The 20369-nt window shown below is 47.2% G+C and overlaps 1 protein-coding gene across 4 annotated transcripts in view; it reads right to left on the bottom strand.

The window, feature by feature from the left end:
* Rph (Rabphilin) overlaps positions 1-17252 on the bottom strand; it is a 123893-nt gene extending 106641 nt beyond the window's left edge. Inside the window, exons 1-3 of one of the 4 annotated variants that reach the window (XM_084598643.1) lie at positions 16977-17250; positions 2126-2491; positions 538-708 (exon numbers count right to left, since the gene is read on the bottom strand). The gene's annotated coding sequence lies outside the window, so the exon portion shown is untranslated. Of the gene's footprint in view, positions 1-537; positions 709-2125; positions 2492-16976 lie in introns of all 4 variants that reach the window. The other 3 variants (XM_084598642.1, XM_084598644.1, XM_084598641.1) reach the window with 3 other exon arrangements.
* Between the last annotated feature and the right edge of the window lie 3117 nt (positions 17253-20369).

Below are 20369 nucleotides of genomic sequence, written 5' to 3' on the forward strand. Positions count from 1 at the left end.
CAGTGGGGTGGGGAATGAGCGGGAAGCCTTGCGGCTTTGAACACGCCCATAAGGAATGGTATAGAGTTGGTTTGGAGCTGCCGCATTATTGGCAGCTCGAGAGGTACTTCGAGGGAAAGAAAAGGGGTTTGTGGTAGAGGTTCGGGAATGTGTGCGTTTGGAGTTGCCCCCAGACAGTGGCATCAGCTCTGGAGAGGGATTTGTGCAGTGCGGGAAGTATTCTACGTTGTTGTCTGTAGTATTCGAGGGTAAGTGCGTGCGTGAGTGGTTCTGTGGCGGTTGATAGCTGAGAGCTTGGTGGTGGCCTCGGAGCAACTTCCTCATACCTGCGAGCTGTCTCATAGTCGTATAGCGAACGTAACTGCGTGCCGAATAGTATCGCAAAAATGCGTCTTCACAGCAAGAATAATGTCGATAACCTATCACACGATCGTTCATTTCACTCTTTTTTATTTCTCTGCTACGCTGTCTTCATTGTTAAGTCATCGCCGAGTTTTGAAGAAAAAAACTATGAAGAAAATGTGCTGCTGAACTTACCACACAAAAAGTCTTGCAGATGTGGCGGTTCGTTCCGAACTCGTTAGAGGCCGAAAGGAAACACAAATATCGCGCACCAGCCGTACAAACTTCTTCCGGCAGCAGCCGCAATCAGCCGTCGCGTTCTCGAATTTCCTTCCTCCCACCACGTGGCCACGTATATCGGCGTATCTGCAGCAGCAGCATCACAAGCTCACTCAGACTGAGCATCTCATGAAGCACCAACATGGGTAAATCTTGATTGCACGCACACGCACGCACGCACATACATACATACACACACACACACACACACACACACACACACACACACACACACACGCACGCACGCACGCACGCACGCACACATACATACATACATACATACATACATACATACATACATACATACATACATACATACATACATACATACATACATACATACATACATACATACATACATACATACATGCATACATACATACATACATACATACATACATACACCACACACACGCGTTAAATGATGACGAAACACAAATAGGAAGCGGCAAACCAGCGATAAGAGCAAAGCGTCCGTAAAAAATCACCAAGAGAACGAAAAGGCGAAAAGCACCCAAAAACAACTTCAGAAGATTTTCAACTTTCCTCAGGTCTTGTAAAAGAAACGCACCGCCTACTAGGTTGTCCGAAAATGCTATAACAATCATTCATCTTTGCTTCATAAAGTAAGCACCAAAGCTAAAGCTACCAAATTGCCTCGGCCTCGGGCCTAGGCTTTGTCGCTAAGGTCCAGACGGCGGTTACGCATTTTCTCTTCTCGCTGAAACTGTTCACCGGCACAAACTATTCTACAGTACTATAACGTCAATACATTTCATATTAGCTTTGTTTCTTAATTCAAGATACGCTATATGTCAATGTTCAAAACGCTTCGAAACAGTTGTTCCGAAAAGAGCGGCGCGCATTCGCAACTGAGGGAGCTGCTCCACCAACCTGCCTCTAGCAAGGATTTTTCGAACGCCTTCTGTAGAAGCGAAGTTATCGGGAATCGAATTTCATTCCTTGCCCATTCGCTTTTTACATATTACCTACCATTTCTTACCTTACCTATCTGTTTCTCCAAGCACAAACAAACAACTCGATAGGCTTCGCCTTACAGCAACCTAATGTTTTCGCCCTTGGGCAACCATTAGACCGGGACAAGCATATTGTTACAGCTAAATTAGTGCGTTCACAGTGGTAACATTACCCCGGCAGAAAGACAGAAAAAAAAAAATGAACGCTAAGAATTAAAGAGATAAAAAAATAGAGTAAGAGCATTAGTTTTCTTGAAACGAAAAGCATGAAAACAAGTAAAATTGAAACTAAAAACACCGCCTCCTTGTTATTTGCTAGCAGAAGCAAAGGAAACCGGATGCGGCCATTCGAGGCAGAGAAGCAGCAAAAGCAGACCCAAGACGAAAAGCCACTCGGGTGTCGACACAGACACGGCGTACGAAAGCCAATACACCGGCACAAGCTTACTTGTCAGCTCTCGGCCAAGCTGAAATGGTCGAGCGAAATTGGAACTTGGGATGGAGTCGAAAACACATAAACACCCAACTGATATTGCTGTGCTTTGAGCCGCCTTGTGTAGAAAGCTGCATGTCGCTGTTCTTCGTTAGTGCCGTGTTGCGTGTGCTGTGCTGGGTTGTGGCTCGTGGTTTGTGCGGCGCTGCTCCATGCTGTAATGCGCCTTGTCATCTATATCTGTTGCTTTACTGTGCTAGGTGTGATGTCGTCATTCGGCGAAACAGCTTCTGTCTGTGGCCGCACTTCTGCGTCCTTGGCGGATCGGAGGTGATGGGGGCGTCTTCCGGGCGCCCTTCCGTGAGATGTGCGCCTCCTAATTAGAGTCTTCATGCCCATTCTCCAGCCACCTGCGCCCTCCAGAAGCATCTACCCACTGGAAGCTCGTGCATCAGCGGAACTAGAAAGCCAAGATGCAATCAGATTAAAAAAAAAGCATGGAGGAGGCGATCAAAGTAAAATCGATTTGTACAGTCAATAGATTTGTCGGATAACATCGTCTGAGGTGTCGAATTGCATCGTGTGATAGTTTGTGCATATTTTGTTCGGGTCTCGATTTCCGTCTCAGTGGTGGAGTGATTGAAGCAGAGCGAGTGAGTGACTGGGAGGAATAAGTGAATAAGCGTGAGTTCAGTGGAGTGGGCAAGCCAGTGTGTTTGGGGAGCATGGTATACGGAGAGTACAGTGAGCGAGAAAGCGGATGAAGCGGAGTGAATTTTTGGAGCGGACTGAGTGAAATTGTGTGCGAATGAGCTGGCTAAGCTGGCTGAGCAGGGTAAACGGAGTAGCGTGAGCTGAGTGGAGTGACGGAGTGTGCGAAGCGGAGTAATTGAGAGAGTGAGTCAGCGGATCAGAGTGAGCGGAGTGAAGGAAGGAACATGATTGGTTTGATTTCTAGGGTTTAGCTTCCCAAATCGAAACAGGCTATGGGAGATATTTAGTGGAGGGCTCCGGAAATGCCGACCACCTGGGTTTCTTTAACGTTCACTTACATCGCACAGCACACGGGCGCCTTACTTTTCGCCTCCATTGAAAAGCGGCCGCCACAGCCGGGATTCGACCCCGTAGCCCCTGAGCCACCGTGGCGGTGCCGAGAGAGTGATTAGACCTAATGAGTGTTGTTAGTGAGTGCAGGCAAATGAGAGTGTGAATGGAGCGAGCGTAGTGAGTGAATGGGTGCGAGGTTCGTGCGTAGAGCGGAGCAATCGAGGGATTGTGTGAAAAGGATGAGTGGAGTACACTGAACGGAGTAAAAGTGTGAGCGCTGTGAGTGCGTAGAACAGTGATGTAAATGATGATGATTGAGTGCAAAGAGCGAGAAAAAGAGTGCAGCGAATGATTGAGTGCAATGAGAGGGTAGAGCAGAGTGAGCGGAGTGTATACTAAGGCCAGTGGAGCACAGTGAGCGAGAGAGTGGAATATACTGAGTGAGAGGAGCGGATGCTTGATTGTTAGTGGAGTGAATGAGTGTGCGTACATGGATCGGAGCGAATGATTGAGTGTGAGCCGTGGTCTAAAAATGTGACACAGGGTAATTGGTCGCTCCTACCAAGGAGGTAGAACTACAAATTTCACGCTCATGTGGCCAGCGCCAAGGTACTTGCTGTAGAACATTGTTCGAGAACGAGCCGACTCGCGGTGCCCGACGGGCCACTTTTGACGAGCATGAAGTTGAGGGCTCAAGCGGTACCTTTGAGCAGAGCGCCTGCGTTTGGCTTTTGGCTCTTTATTTGAAGACGAAGTATACTTGGAGCGTTGCAGCAGAACCACATACTAAACAGGGCAATGGATGAAGCCGAGAAAAAAAAGTGAGGAAAGTTTAAGAATGGTTATACCAAGTGGTCGTGCGAAAATGGTTCGGCGTAGCTGTTGAAGAGCGCATTTACCACACTTTCGATTAATGTTTGCCTCCATACTCGCAGCCCCTTTGGTCTGGTGTTTCAGCAGCTCGTGTCAGCTGCTTCTCACGGTTTCTCTTCGGTTCTCGTTTCTTAGCCACATTTTTAAGATCCATATATGATCTGCTTGATGGTTTTGCTTGGCTGTTCACAATTTAGAGACTGGCACAGAGTAAGGCTGTGTTAAACGTCTTTACTTTGCGGCATTCAATTACGTACGTTGTTGCGTTAAAATGTTGACACGAAGGTGCATTAGTGATGCCGTACGCGCAAGAAGCAGCAGGGGAGGGGGACGATCATAGACGTATCTGTTGCGTATATGCATGCCATTCAGCGCTTCGGTGGCACGATCGTCACCAGCTGACGTCACAGTTGTCACGGAAACTAAGAGTGGAGGCATCACACAAACTTGAGGAGAGGACTGGCGGGATAAGTGCTTTCGCACTAAAAGATTACTAAACTCTTATCTGCTTACTTTTCCGGAGTCCGCCATAGTTGTCTTTTAAATACATTTTGCTCTTTTAGCTACAGTATGCTGTAATATTTATACATCCCGGCAGTAACGAAACGACTGATTAAAAATATTGAGGTTATGAAAAGGCGTTCATTACGCGTGTAATGCGACCATTTTCATATGACTCTCGGAACTTGGATCACTATTGAAAAAAAAAAAAAAAAAAAAAAAGGCCATGTCGGTGAAATATTCTCACGTACTCTCATTTCGGCGTTAACCAAACCAGTTTCTTTAAGCGCTAATGCGATACCTGCGCTTTTACGGGCAGCCTCCTGGCTTATGAGGCAGGAGCCAGCCCGCAAAAAAAAATCAGCAGATCGTCTCTTGCGCTGCGGAAACTATAGAACGGGGACGCGGACCTAACCCGTCCGTGTCCAGAAAAGCGATAGTGAGAACCGCGGTACCGACTGGGTTCACAGTTTTCATTTAACGCCGCAGGTAACTGCCATGATTCGCTGTGCGCCCTCCCGACTATTTTACCTGAACGCGCGAGCGGCGACCGCCAAGTCAATAAGCGCCGAAATACGGAGCACAGCGCCTGCGAGAAAATGCGCGTACGCGCTACGCGCAGTCCGGTGCAGCTGTTCTCTGCCAGACTGTCCCGGGAACCAGAAACCACTCCCATTTCTTTTAAGCACCGTTACCTTCTTCGTCCTTTTTTTTTTTTTACTTTTTTAACGTTGTCAAGTTAAAAAGGGGCTGGTGGAAATGCGATATACACCCACAGACAATAAATACTTCATGTGTATCAGAATTTTCTTTTTCTCATGGTTCAGGCAGCCCTTTCCTGTCGCAAGAAAGGTATCTGTCACTGTAAGGAGCACGTAGGAGGAGGACGAAAAGAAGGAGAGGGAAACGAAAGCTTGAAGCGTGGAGAACGTGGCACGCGTGGAGAGCGTGGCATAAAGAACACGAAGACACAGGTAGGCGACAGAAGATTCTTCTAGATGTGTCTACTGGCGCCCTGAGTTTCCAGGCTTAGGACTCTGTCGCAGACGACCGGGCCTTTAGTCCCGGACCGACCATCATCCTGGGCCTCCAGACTCATTGACCTGAGCCACCAGACTCACAAGCAGCTGATCTCTGGGACCTCCCGTGACTTACAGCTGTCGTGACGTTGCCACCACCCGGGTGACCAAACGCCGGCTGCCTGCGTCTCAGTCAACACTTCCCTGGCTACCTGAGTTATGCGAACGATTTGATTGATTGATTGATTGATTGATTGATTGATTGATTGATTGATTGATTGATTGATTGATTGATTGATTGATTGATTGATTGATTGATTGATTGATTGATTGATTGATTGATATTATTGGAAGAAATTGGGGGTTAGAGGTAGTAGGCTAGGGAAGAGCAATGGTCGGCGGTCCTTTGTCCAGGAGTCCGTTGACCTCAGCAGCTGCTCTGGCTCACTCCACCAGCATGAGCTGATGGTGCGCATCCGAGCCGGCTAGAAGGTCCTTTAAAGTCGCGTAACCGATGGACCTAGGCTTCAGTGCGGAGGGCTGCTGCAGTCACTGCCATTGGCCCGGCACCTCCATTCGGTCACCCGTGTGATAGTCTCACCACGACAGCTGCAAGTTACGGGAGGGGCCCGAGAACAGCTACGCCTGTGTCTGGTGGCGGCTCAGACCGATGAGTCTGAAGGCTCAGAATGATGGTCAGTCCGGGTTAGAGGTTCAGATGTCCGCGACAGGGGCTCATGCCTGGAAACCCGGGGCGCCAGCAGTCACACACAGAAGAATCTTCTGTCGCCAACCGCTCTCTTAGAGTTCTTGCCGCCACGTTCTCCAAGCGTTGTTGTTGTTGTTCTCCTCTAATTTGATGGCACATATCAAATAGGCCTTCGTTTCCCACTCCTTCTCTTCGTCCTCTTCCTGCGTGCTCTTTGTGTGGCACTGGCTCCTTACAGTCCCTGCAATTCCGGCTATCAGAAACGTCCGTCCTGAAAAGAATAGTACTGTTTTTGTCCCAGAGCAAAGCAAAAGAAAAACAAGGACTCATTAAGGATTTCTTTGTTCATATTGGTAAGGAAGCAGGTGAAGAGCTTTGCGCAACGTTAAGCGCGACAGCAGCGACGTTCGAACGGATTATTTCGCTTATCAGTCCACGCCTCCTTTTGCTACAGTAAAGAAGGCAGCACCAAGATTCCTGTCCTAATATTTTCTGTACGGCATGCAGAGAGCGGAAGAGAAGAAAGAGTTGTAACGGACAATAAAGCAGCGCCTATTTCAAGCGTCTATCTCTGATAAATCAGCCTGGCACGAGTACGCCTCTATCCATAGGTGAAACTGCCGATTCTCTCCATAATCCGCGACGCCTTCTGCACACGAAACATACCGAGCAAGCTTTATCACGCCCTGCTACATTAATGTTTTTTTAGCCCTTGGATGATGACTGTGCTGTTCCGTCCAACATAACATGAAGCTGCAGGAGGAAGGTATTCCTCAATCTAAGGTTTTTTTTTAATTTTTCACTGACGACATTCCATCTAACGTTCAAGGCTTTGCTGCAATAAAAAAAAAAGTAATACTTGTCAAGGTAAACGTGTTGCAAATTCGTACACGAGGATTATCAAACACGATATGCACAAGTGCAGATCAACTGGATCACAGCAGTCTCGACGGTAGCAGTCCAGTCCCTTCCGGATTCCACCTCGTCAACCATACAAAGTCGCTGACAAGATAGTCCAAAATAAAGTGAGCTCAGGGTTCAGCGCAACATGGCGTCTTTTAACTGGACGCCATCTGCACACTCGGAATAAACTACAGAGAGGAGCTTCTTTACAGCTGGGTCATTTTTATTGTTATTCATTCCACCTTCATTACGCCACTCTTTGCTGACGGTTAACGCGAAGGAAAATTGTTAAGGCGTCCAGAAAGATCTTTAACCTCTCTGACGCTATTACTTTCGCAAAATGCGACACTGACGCTGCGTCGAAAGCAAATGCAAGCAATATATATATATATATATATATATATATATATATATATCAATGCCCTAATCTCATTGGCTACGTCAACACCATCTGTCACAATCTACACGACGGTGCTTGCGAGTGAGTGATGATTGAAAACAGAATATGCGGGCCGGCCTGTGCAGGCTTCGGACTGGAGCAGAATTAGATTTAGCGTCAACAAGCATCGCATGCATAATTCGCTTCCATCTTTCGTCGCACGACTGGATCAAAATTGAAGTCTAAGTGCACAGCACCACCCGCTGCATAGAGGGCTCTGTCGTCAAGTAGGATTCGTGCTTGATACCATCTATTCGCGCGTCCCTAATTGAAAGGGACTGTTTGCACAAGTTCGCCCGCTTTCCCCCTTTCAACCCCATTTCCCCCTCCAGTAGTGAATGGAAGCGGGTGTTCCCGGGGACGATAGAAATCTATTTTGGGGTGACTCCGCATCGATTTTTCGCCCGCCTTATATATATCGGCGGTCCAGCCAGCCAGTCGACGAACATGTGTGGGGGCCCGAGCGGGCGCAGGGGACCTGTTTGCTTCTTCCGAGGGACCGCCATTTTGCGCGCGGAAGTCGTTAGGAGGCGCCTCCTGCGTCCCCAATTCCCACTGCCCCATCGCACCCGCCTCATTCCTCGCGTCCACTTCGTGCAGACAGACGACAGGAAAAGAAGAGACTCGTTCGCGCAGACGACAGTCGAGTCGTTTATGCAGACGACAGCCGGGTCATTCTGCGCAGACGACGCAGCAACTGAGTGATGAGAATGCATGAAAAAGAAAACAAAGACTGGACGAAAGGAAGACAAATTAAAGAAAGAAAGCCAACAGAAAAGAGTCAGCCTCGCACGCGTAATGTATAAGAGGAGAGGCAGTTGCATAAAGCATTTTACGACGTCGTTTCGTTTTAGCCTCGCTAGTAAGGTCTTAACCGGCCCTTCAGAAGAAGCTTTTGTCTAGATGAATTTCGTGGAGGCGCTGCTGGGCTCCGCTGTAAGGCAGTTACTATGCGTAGGTAGAGCGGGGGTTAAAACCCGCAGCGAGCACTAAATTCCGAACGAGCCAGCTGCCTAAGGGTGGATTTCTTCTGCAAGAGACAAGGCTTCTGCCATGTTATGCTTGAAATGCTACATTCTGCCGATGCTTGCGTTCAAAACGACGACGAAGACGTAGGAAACATTAGAAAAGTCGTCCTATCAACGAAGACACTCGGGCCCGACCCACGCTGCTATCCCTCCGAGAGTTTGCACATAAAGCAAGCACTGACACCAAAATGTGACCTCCCTAACCCTACTACCCCTCTCCCTTGAATAGGCCTTCGTGCCAACGTCATTGATTATTAAAGACTACTAACTCACTGACTCTTTGGCGGTCTACTGATGGTCAAGAAGAACTGACTTCGATTCCCAGCCACGGAGTGGAATGGAATTCATATGTACATAAACGAGCCCCAGACACGGTTAGAATTAAGCTTCACGGTCACAAAAAAAAATATATATATATATATATAGCGGGATCATAAAGATGCAATGTTTCTGCAAAAAAGATGAAACTGTAACGATTATAAAATAGCAGAGCATTGCCGCATACCAACCTTCCGAATTGCGACAGTCAAGCTGCGTGCAGAATCCGTGCGTCACGCTCGTGACGCGTGGAATTTGGCGCGTCAAGCTTTCTTGACATCTAAGCGGCTACTCGCAACATGCGCTTGCATAAATCAAAAGACTGCCGACTGAGGCATACCAATCAAGGCTCGCTCACTAAGCAGTTTTGCTATCATACGCTTTACTCTCATTATAAGTCTTAGTATTAAAGTACTTTTTTCACGCGGTCAAATTTAACCTAGAATGTCTTGGCTTGCGTTTACCGAGCTCAGGCAAAAGAGATCTCGACGGATCGAGTAGATTCTAGCCCATGGATAGATGGGGAAAAAAATTGGAAGGGTTCAATGCTGCTGAACCAAATATTGAGCGAAAGCATTAGCTGTGGGTGACCGAGCGTTCAATCTTTCTCTTTTTCTCCTTCCTTAGCCCACATATAAAGCCCCGCTTTAGCCAACTAATACGAACGTGTCTTAGTGGTCTAGGGGGTAACGTGAATGCCAGGGTCCTGGCAGGCTGATTCTGACATTATCGTCCTATGTGAAACGAGAGACCAAAGTTGGCAGCTCCTGCCAGCTTGGGGTCGTCTACGGAGGTCGTCTAAAGGTCAAAGGTCAAACGTGGCTACCTCCGGGACCACGCTGACGGCTTGAAAGTGCGAGTAGTATTGCTTTCGCAATAAAAAACTTTATTTTGTCAGACAGCGCGTGCGACTGTTCCATGCTAGGTGGCCATCAACCAATGGCTGACGGCGACCTGGGTGGCCCACTACACAGCCCTGGTTTGGACGACTGGGTCTGAGCTGGCCAACAAGGCCGCCCACTGCTCGAAAGAAAGATCTCGCATAACATCCGCCGGCAGCGGCGCTATTCTGAGCTCCTATAAGACAACGTCATATTTTGCCAGCTCCTGGTACCATCTACGCTCCAGCTTAGTGTCTTCCGGGCATATTTTACTGCATATAGGGATTAAGGAAAGAGCGGGTCTGCAATATTTGCCAGGCGCATTGATGTGTCTAGACCAATTGCTTGTCCGGGGGCGGATAAATCCTCCGCACGAGTTTATAGTGATTTGTGATATCATAAAAAGATACCAGCCCATCTCTCGTGAAACTCTACGGAACCGCCGGCTCACCTGCTCAGCTGACGAAACCTCGAGCATTCATATGAGCCGCCTCGTTCGCAGTGTTTCCAGAGTGTGCCGGCACCCATACAATTCCCACCTCCCTAAACTCTCGTCTTTTGGCCCGATTAAGAAGTTGTGCCACTGTATCAGATATTCTGCCCCTCGCCAAATTTCAGATGGCTGTTTTTGAGTCGCTGAATATCAGGTAAGCGTTATAGTGTGAGATATAGCTAATGCTACAGCTGCCTCATCTGTCGTTTCTGAGGAGCGGGTTCCGACTGACCCAGAGGTCACCAAGCGTCCTCATCCGTCATTCACCACACTGCTTCCTTGTCCTTATAATCTGCGACGTCTACATAGACGGCCATTTTGTACTTCCCAGCAAGTTATAACTCTGGCTCTTGCCTTCCTGCGACCTTCATGATATACCGGATGCATATTATTAGGTAAAGGCTTTATGTATAACCCTTTGTGCATTTAACGCCTCACCTGAACTTTTATGTCACCGGCTGGAGCGTCAACCCCAAAGACGATCTTCTCCAGGAATTTCTCATGAGAGAGCGGAAGCGGAACGTCGAACCTATGGTCGCCGCCGACGCTCCCTCGTGTTAAACTACAAGACATTTCCGCGCTGTTCATGACACGTCCTCGTCACCACCAATTTCCGCCTATACACACCCAAAAAGAAAAAACTTTCGCACGTACTCGGTTTTACTGTGTTAAAACTCTGCCCTTCCTCCCCTGTTCTGTTTCATGGTAATCTGCCTTGCGATACGATATACTCCCTATGTCTATGAGAGAGCTTCTTGTTGCCTTGCTCCCTGTCCAAACAGGAAAGGCCTTAGTTATTTAATGCGGTTAACAATACAGCATTGTTATAAATGAGAATTTGCCCGTCTGCCTAGCGAGGTAGGAGAGACCAATTAAAGGTTGCAGCAGTGGAGTATGATTGCAGCGGTGGCGTAGAGGTAGAACATCCGCCTTCCGTGCAAGAGGACCGTGGTTCGAATCCCGGTGTCACGCAATTCCCCACCGGATTAAAAAAAAATACACGTGGCGATGGAATTGCATGTTTGGGATGCGACCTATCCGGTGAACATCTCCGGAAACGCACTCCCTCACCAGAAAAGGATTTCGCCACCCTGATGTAGTAATTGGCCACAACCTTCTATGAATACTCTAACAAATCCCTGGCCCTCAGTCCCCAGCGGCTGCGAAGTTACTGACCCCGGCGGCGGTCAGACCTGCGACGCAGAAAGGGTGCTAAGAATCTCCGGCTTTGGACAGGCCGCCGTTGGAAACTTACCCTGGCAACGTTTAACGCTAGTGAGGGTAGTTTAGCAGTACTTTGAGAGGAATATATGATATGGGATGTGATAGGGCTTAATGAGGTTATAGGAGGCCGAATGAGGCATATACTATACTAAAGGGCGGACATGTTTACCGGAGAGACGAGAACTATAGGGATAAGGCTCCTTGTCAATAATGACATAGTAGCTGGTAATATAGAAGCTCTATAGCAATATTGAGAAGGGGGCAGGCATTGTCAGTAAACTTAATAAGTGCTATAAATTGAAGGTTGTACAAGCTTACGCGCCTACATGTAGTCATGATAATCAGGCAGCCGAAAGCTTCTACGAAGGTGTAGAATTGGCAATGGGGAAAGTAAAGACACAGTATACTTCACTAATGGGTGACTTCAATGCCAAGGTAGGGAGAAAGCATTGGCTCTAGAAATGAGAATTTGAAAATGAGAATATAACATGGGGAAAATAGCAGGGGGGATTACTGTTGGATGGAAAAACTGCGCAAATGACAAGCACCAGAGCAAAGAAACACAAGACGAGCGCTGTTCTGGTGCTTGTCTTTTGCGCTGTTTTTCCACCCAATATGTTCCACTAACTCGCCCATTTGGCTATATTATGGGGATTACTAGTTGAGTTTGCAGAGCTCAATAACTAAAGCATACCTTGTTCAGCAAACGGAAGAACCGGAAGCAGACATGGAAAAGCCTTAACGGTGAGACTGAAAATGAAATTGACTTCGTACTGCATTCTAACCCCGGCATCATGCAGGATGTAGAGGTAACCGGGAAAGTGCAATGCAGTACCCACAAGATGGTAAGGTCTAGAATTAGCCTAGATCTGAGGAGGGAACGGAACAGATTAGTAAGAAAGAAGTCCATCAACGAATAAGCAGTGAGGGGGGGGGGGCAGAATAATTCAGGATATCACTACAGCTATTCAGCTTCAACCGAGGATGATGGCCTTAGCGTAGAAGCAATAAACAATAATTTCAGAGATATCATTACATAGTGCAAGGTAGGTAGAATTAGGCGGTAGGATAGTTAGAGAGGATAACGGTAAACTGTCTAAGGAGACGAAAAATTTCAATCATTTGATTAAGAAACGCCAAAGTCTGCAAGCTTCCAACCCAACAGACAGGATAGAACTGCTAGAGATAGCAAAGCTAATCAATAGGCATAAAGTGACTGACATAAGGAAGTATAACATGGGGAAAATTGAGCATGCTCTAAAGAACGGGTGCAGCCTTAAAGCGGTGAAGAGAAAATTGGGCATAGGCAGAAATCAGATGTATGCGCTAAGGGATAAGGCGGGCCATGTCATTACTAATATGGACAGGATAGTCAAACTAGCTGAGGAGTTCTATACTGATTCATGTGGTAGCCGAAGTAGTCAGGACAAAAATGAGATAGGCAGTAGTGAAAAGCAGTCGGACGTTCCGCCAGTCACGAAGGACGAGGTTAAGAAAGCTTTAGAAACTATATGAAAAGGAGGAAAGCAGCTGAGGAGGATCAGGTAACTACAGATTTGTTGAAGGACTGGGGGATATCGAGCTAAAAAAACTGGCCACCCTGTTTTCGCAATGCCTGGTGTCATCGACGGTACCATGCAGGGCCATGGAAGAACGCTAACATTATCTTAATTCATAAGAAAGGAGACGCTAAGGACTTGAAACATTACAGGTCAGTCAGCTTACTGTATGTTACATATAACGTGCTTATTAAGGTAATCGCTAGCAGAATTAGGACAATCTTAGACTTCAATCAAGCAAAAGATCAAACAAGTTTTCGGAAAGGGTACTCTACTATCGATCATATCCATGCCATCAACCAGGTGATAGAAAAATGCTCGGAATATAACCAGCCCCTATACATAGCATTCATTGATTACCAAAAAAGTATCTGACTCAGTATGAACCTCGGCAGTCATACAAGCATTACGAAATCAGGGTGTAGACGAGCCGTACGTCAAAGTACTGAAAGATATCTATAGTGGCTGCACTGCAACCATAGTTCTGAATAAAGAAAGTAACAAAATTTCCATAAAGAAAGGTGCTACGCAAGGAGACACGATCACCACAGTACTATTCACAGCTTGCTTAGAGGAAATATTTAGAGACATGGAATGGGAGCAGTTAGGGATAAGGGTAGATGGAGAATACCTCAGTAATCTGCGATTTGCTGATGACATTGTCTTGCTAAGTAACTCAGCGGATGAACTGCAAATAATGATTGATGACCTAGACATGAAAAGCAGAACGTTAGGCTGGAAAATCAATATGCATGGAGACTAAGGTAATGTTCAACAACATCGGGAAGGAACAGCAGCTCACATAGGGAACGAAGCACTGGAAGTGGTAGGCGAATATGACTACTTAGGACAGGTAGTAACCGTAGATTCAGACCATGAAAGGGAAATAACTAGGAGAATAAGATTGGGAGAGGGCGCATTTGACAAGTACTCGCAAATTATGACCAGCAGCTTGCCGGTAACGCTCAAGAGGAAAATATACAACAGTTACATCTTACCTGTACTCACCTATGGTGCTGAAGCGTGGAGGCTAACCAAGAGGGTTCTACTTAAGTTGAGGACAACGCAGAGGGCTATGGAACGAAAAATGGTAGGGGTAACATTAAGAGATAGGAGGCGTGCAAGGTGGGTCAGAAAAATAACTCGAGTTACTGACATTCTAGTGCATGGGCAGGGCATTTAGTACATAGAGAGGACAACCGATGGTCGTAACAAATTGGATTATAAGGGAAGAAAAGCGTAGCAGGGGGCGGTAGAAAGTGAAGTGGGCGGATGAGGTTAAGAAGTTCGCAGGGGTCAAGTGGATGCTGCTAGCACAGAACCGGGTTAATTGAAGGAGTATGGGAGAGGCCTCAGCCCTTCAATGGGTATAGACCAGCTGATGATGATTAATTAAAGATCATGAACAACTGCTTCCGAATCGTTAACAGCTCATTCCAGTGGGCATTTGTAAGTTTTGCGACACACTAAAAATAAGCCTACTGTGCCCAGTAGTATAGGCGTCACGGCGGCATTTTTGTATCTGTTCCCTTCTCGAATATGGCACCGCCTAAAACCAGGCATTACCGATATCCCACCGTGCAATCTGTGCACACAGGCGACGGTGCCTCGGATTTGTACGCCAAGAGCATTGCGCTGCGTGACGTCATCGTCAACAACCCGTCAGGTGCACCGCTGAAACGAGAGCTCCGCAGAGAGACCCCCTCTCGTTTTATCAGCGGGCGAATGAACCGGAGCTTTCGCTCGGCGTACCACTCGCGGCTGCGCGTCTGTCACGCGTCAGAAAAACAACCAAAAAAGAAAGATGTAGTAATAACGATGAAAGGCTCCGCATATACAGCTCACGCAACAGCTGCTTCGCTTCTTCTCTCTCTCCACCCTCCTTTCTTACTCCATAGAGAGGGGGGCGGGAGTGCGGCCGTAATCAATTCTTCTCGGTTCGAACCACCTGTTGGTCATAAGGTCACACGAGAAGTGTACGAGAACGAACTCTGAGCACTTAGCACGGCGCCCCGTTCGCCGTTATTGCTAACGCTGACATGGCGATTGACATTTCGAGCACGCACGTACTTCTGCCGGAAAGATTTCAATAGATCTATACTGAAGAAATCGAACAGTGGCCGCGACTAGAACGCCTGCGACAGAGAGACCGACACGTGTACCCCCTACACGGCAGTGCGTTTTTTGTTTTTTCAAATATTCGAAGTCTGCCGACCGAGTTTCTCAGTATGTCAAGTGACAGCTGCGCGTTGTGCTGTTCCGCCGGCTTTCGGAAATTCTAAATATGGAAGAGATATGAGAGACACGAATAGAAGTGCGAAAAGTTAAAGCTGTGCCAACTCTTGTGAAGTCAAATATCCGCTCGCCCCAGGATATTTACTTCAATGTCCGCGGAGAGACGCGTAGTGTATGTTGAACTGCTTCGCAAGCTGTTAGAAAATTCTAAATATAGCTCGGATCTCGTAAGCTTACGGAAAGCGTGGAACGCTATAGAGCAGTGCAAAGATTAATTGCAACCACGCTAATTAATGATCGTGACCCGCGGTGAAATGCGAGCGCGAGATGGATAAGACGCAGAAGTTGTATCACGGCGGCGTCATTCGTTTGTGACGCTTCAAACGAGGGCGCTTGAGGCGGGTAATCATTCTCACTGGTAAATAGGTAGCTTAACACGACCGGACCTTAATCATGAAGGCAAGTAACGCGGGTCGGTGTATGCGGGCTAGAGTCGACCCTCTGCCCTCGTATGGAGCAACAGATAGAACAGCAGTCAGACAAAAGCTATAATGTGTTTATTTCATCTCATGAACGAAAATAAACCTGGATTGGCTGAAAATCAACGCAGCACTACTGACAAATACGCTTAATGGTGCTGAATGAGCGCATTCGCTGAAATATCCGTACCACACTGTTACGTGACATGTGACGTGTTTGGGCACTGCCCCACACCTATCAGCTCTCTGAACAAACACCTGACTGCAACAGTGATCCATTTCTTTTCTCTGTGCGTTGCTTTCTGTTTCTTTTGCACACACTTCCGCGCCCGAATTGTACTGACACGCGCACGCGGTATTGAAAATTTGGGGCTGCATATGTTACCGAACGGACGAGGCAGTAAAATGCTCGCATGAAATCACAGAATAACAGCTGAAACCTGTCAGTTGAAGTTCTTCCTCGGTCTGTTTGCGAAAATATGTGTCACTGCCATCGGCCACTGTTTGTACCGGTTTGGATTGCAAGCCATTCGGAGGCAAATCTGCAGATGCAAGAGGACTTGTCAAATACACACGCCGAGATGCCAGCGACTGAAACACGACCGATGTCCGCTTTATTTCGGGACATGATCGGCCTTATCATTATTTTCTTTGCACATTTTTATTTCCTTGTAACTAGAAGTGAAGGGAAGTCGAGAGCAGATAAACTACGAAATTAAGCCACAATCTGTATGCGTCAAACGGTACAGTCAGCGTACTAGCAATCTCAAACTAAAAATGCCTTAATCAATATAATTTCTAAAGATAAACATGTGGCTCGCAACATTATAACATTAAACGCAGCTACCTCGCGAGCACGAGAATCATGCTCCATACGTCGTTGGAGCACACACCATCGCACGCACATGGGCTGCTTCGTGCGTGGTACAGACAAGGGCGCGCAGGTCTAATGAGAAACACAAATAAATTACACGTAAACTGTTAAGGTGGGCGTTTTCAAGCAACCACCCGATTTAACGGGACCGCGATAAATCCAGAAGTTGCTCTCTCCGTTATCTCACCCGACGAGGAAAAAGTTCTTCGTCAGAACTAGAGCCAATCGAAAAGCCGAATTACTAACAGATTTCACGGCCACTCTCGCAAACGTCGATGAGATCCTCGAAACCGTATCGCGCGCAACCCACGCTTGCACAGGCGCCCGCAGGCAGCGCAGCATATGTTTGCCGCGTCCACTTACTCTAGCGTCGTGAGCCGTTCTCGGCGTCCGCAGGATCGTTCGGTGGCCGTCGGGGAAACCATATCAGCGCGCCACAGTGCGCGATCGTGCGCCGAAACAACCGCTGCATCTTGCACCGGCTACGGAAACGGGGGAACCGACAGAAGCAGCAGCCATCGCCGGCCGAATCCGCCGAGAAAAAACGCGCGCACAGCGTCGAACGGCAGCCGCGACGGAAGTTCTTCGACCAGCAGCGACGGCGGCAACTGTTGCGAGCGCCGCCCGCCGCTCAGCGGCGGCACGCACGTTACACACGCACATCGCCACCGACGCGCGCCGCCACTGGCTGCCTTGCTTTCCCCTCTCTACGCTGTACCCTCTCTGTCGTACCTTTACCCTCTTTGTCTCCCTCTCTGTATCGGCCTCTCACCCGCAACGCCGGCGCTGGATGTTCGCTGATGGTGACGTTCTATTGATTTCGTTGTGCGTTACGCTCTGTTATTGTAGCTTCCTAATAGGCGGAAGGAAGAGAAAAGGAAAGAGGTTGTCTCTCCCGGTGAAGGCCCCAGCTTTATGCTTCCCGTTCGTGCCCGTTTTTCCTTTCTGCCTGGGGGAAAAGGGGTGCGGCTGTTGGTGTTTTCAGAGTGGTTGAAAGGGGCGAGCACCGGAATGCTCCCTCGCCCTCGTTACGTATTCTTATCGGATCTATAAAGGCCTTCCTTCTTTTCCACGACACCTGTGTGTCGTGTCGATAGGCGCTGCAACCTCGCTGGCACGCCGCAATAGCCTTGAATCATGCTTGCGGGAAAGGGCGTGAAACCCTCTGACGGTGTTATCACCTGCACGTCAGATCAAAGAAGCAAACCCGAATGCCATTTAAGATTTTTTGCAAAAGAAAAATTTAGTGCGCAAGCACCATTGTTATGGGGCTTAGCTATTGCCCTTATATTGCCTTTTAATTCATTTCTTCGTGTGTTTTGCGTAAAACGTCTAAGGTAACAAGTTAAGTGACCCTACTGCGACTGAGAGGTTGCAGATCGAGCAACTGAACATTGCCACAAACAGATTCCAAGGCCAGGATATGATATTTAAAGCTCCCTCAGCGCGCACTTTACTAGCACACGCCTGTCCTCACATTTAAGTCGCCTCTCCTGCCGCTGGCTCATTCCCATTACACTGAAATTTGACTTGAAACGACGTTATTTGAACGACGTTTTCAGGTAAGCTGCCCTGTACTAAATACCTGCCTAAATGATTTCTTATATCGAGCAAATAGATCAGTTTCAGCGCCCAGTAACTGCCAGTTGAACGAATACTGCTGGAAGCCCTGGAGTACTCCTTCCATGTCAGAGAACATCAATTTGGCAAACACTCTGTATTTTTAATCCTTGAAGCTGTGGACGATGCAATTTCGGAACTGTAGGATGTCATATCTGTCGGCATGAGAAAGAAAGATGAAAAGATATGTAAGCAGGCTAACCCAGCTGTCCAATCTACGCGTGGAGAGCGCCCTAATGATCACCATATCTGTAGATAGTATATTTCAGAAAATAAGCACGGATGTGTCTGGAGAAAGTGAAAGCCTTTTCCGTCCGGCAATCGTTTATAGTAACAAAAACGGTGGATTAAAATGCAAATGAACTCGCTTAGTTTACCACAACGGAGATATTTAGCACCGAAGTGCAGCAGAAATGTACTGCAGTTTATTAGAAGTTAAGAGTGTACAATACATGTCTGGAGTTTTTAGCATTTTCAAATAAATCATTTAGAGAACCACTTGAACGCCTAATATGTACACTTTTGCGCCGCAAAGCAAAACGGTCAAGTATCAAGGAAGGGTTTTGTCGGAGATTTGTTTGAGCTGAGTTTTTGTTTTCGATTGTCAAGACTCCCAGGTTGATGTGTTCGCTCCTAAGTAGGATATTCTTTCTTTCATCAGAGTGAGCCGATAGGTGAATGTTTCGTTTGAGTCGACATTGACCTAAATGAACATTTTCCGGAGGTCTCTTGAATTTCGTTCAAAAGGTATTTAACTTTAGTATGTAGTTCATTACGATGACCTTAATTCGCCATTTCGCACAAAACCTCTCATTTTCTGAGCTCATTCTTATTTCCTTCGAGCCATATATATACGCCCAGTATCGACGGTACACGCCAGATAATCAGTGATACACCTCATTAATTGAACAACCTGCATTTTTGCACCACCCCTCTACCCACACGTCTGCCTGAAGCTAAAATTAAAATTAATTGCGCTTTAATTGTTTCCTAGAGATATTACGTGGGAAATTTCTAAAGCGATAAGCGCAGCGCTGCAGTCGATGTAGACCCAATCAGAGTGACAGAATACAGAAGGTATTAAATAATGAAACCGCGTTAACTAATTTATAACGGCCGCGTTTTCGATAACGTAGAAAAAGCGCCAAGACACTGAGTAATTCAGGAAAATTTTAAACATTGACGCTATTCACTCCCACCCCCGCTAAACGTGGCGAAACGCTATTCTTTTTTGTGCAGCCTTTCTTAGATGGTTTAAAGGCGTACGCAGAAGTACAACATATGGATTGTGCCTACGCTCCCTGCCCCCTCACCATGAACGCAGGAGTTGTGTATAGCTAAATCAGGATGTGGGGTGCACGCATGCGTGGCAGTCTCACTTATACCGTATACTCAAGGTCACGTCCTAGCACATTATGACTCTATGTATTCCCAAGGCAAATGTGAAGGCGTCTGTTTTAAACAAGACATAGGGACGGCCCTTCCCTAGCTTCCTGTCAACTAAACTTGCTGTAACCAAAGGAATGCAGTTAGATTTTGAGCATCTCTCTACGGTTCCTATAGGCTAGCTAAAGTGAAGTTCTGTCACGTAATGTCAAAGAAGCAGTCTTTTCTATTTATGTTACTCTTTATTTATTTGATTAGCAAGGAAAACATGTACAGGGCCGATCGCTCACATGTGGAAACACCATAACACAAAGTTCTGCAGCCGCGGTCGCCTTACTGGGACAGCGGAACCATGGTGTGCAGCAGTGTCCAGAGAACAGTACATAACACAAGATGCGTGATGTGCCTGCAGCTGAGGCTGCGCGAGGAACAAAAAAATTAAAGAGCACTGCAGACTCTGCATTGCAGTAATGCGAAAGCACGGATGCTGCTGTTTGTTGCTTCTGGTTGCTTCTGGTTGCTTAATTCACTTCTTGTTCACCCATTTTAGTCTTTGGTACTTTCAAATTGCGCGCCAATCTCTTCCCATGCCCTTTTTCGGCTCTACTTCCGTTTGCGTGACGTCAGATCCTTGACGTCACCCTAATTGACTGCCTTAATTAACAGCTTTAGTATTTGGTACTTTAAAATTGCGCGTCACTTCCTTCCTATGCCCTTTTTTGGCTCGACTTCAGGTTGCGTGACGTCCCA

This window comes from Amblyomma maculatum, chromosome 3 (assembly GCF_055883805.1).
Source record: "Amblyomma maculatum isolate TAMU_Amacu chromosome 3, ASM5588380v1, whole genome shotgun sequence".
NCBI lineage: Eukaryota > Metazoa > Arthropoda > Arachnida > Ixodida > Ixodidae > Amblyomma > Amblyomma maculatum.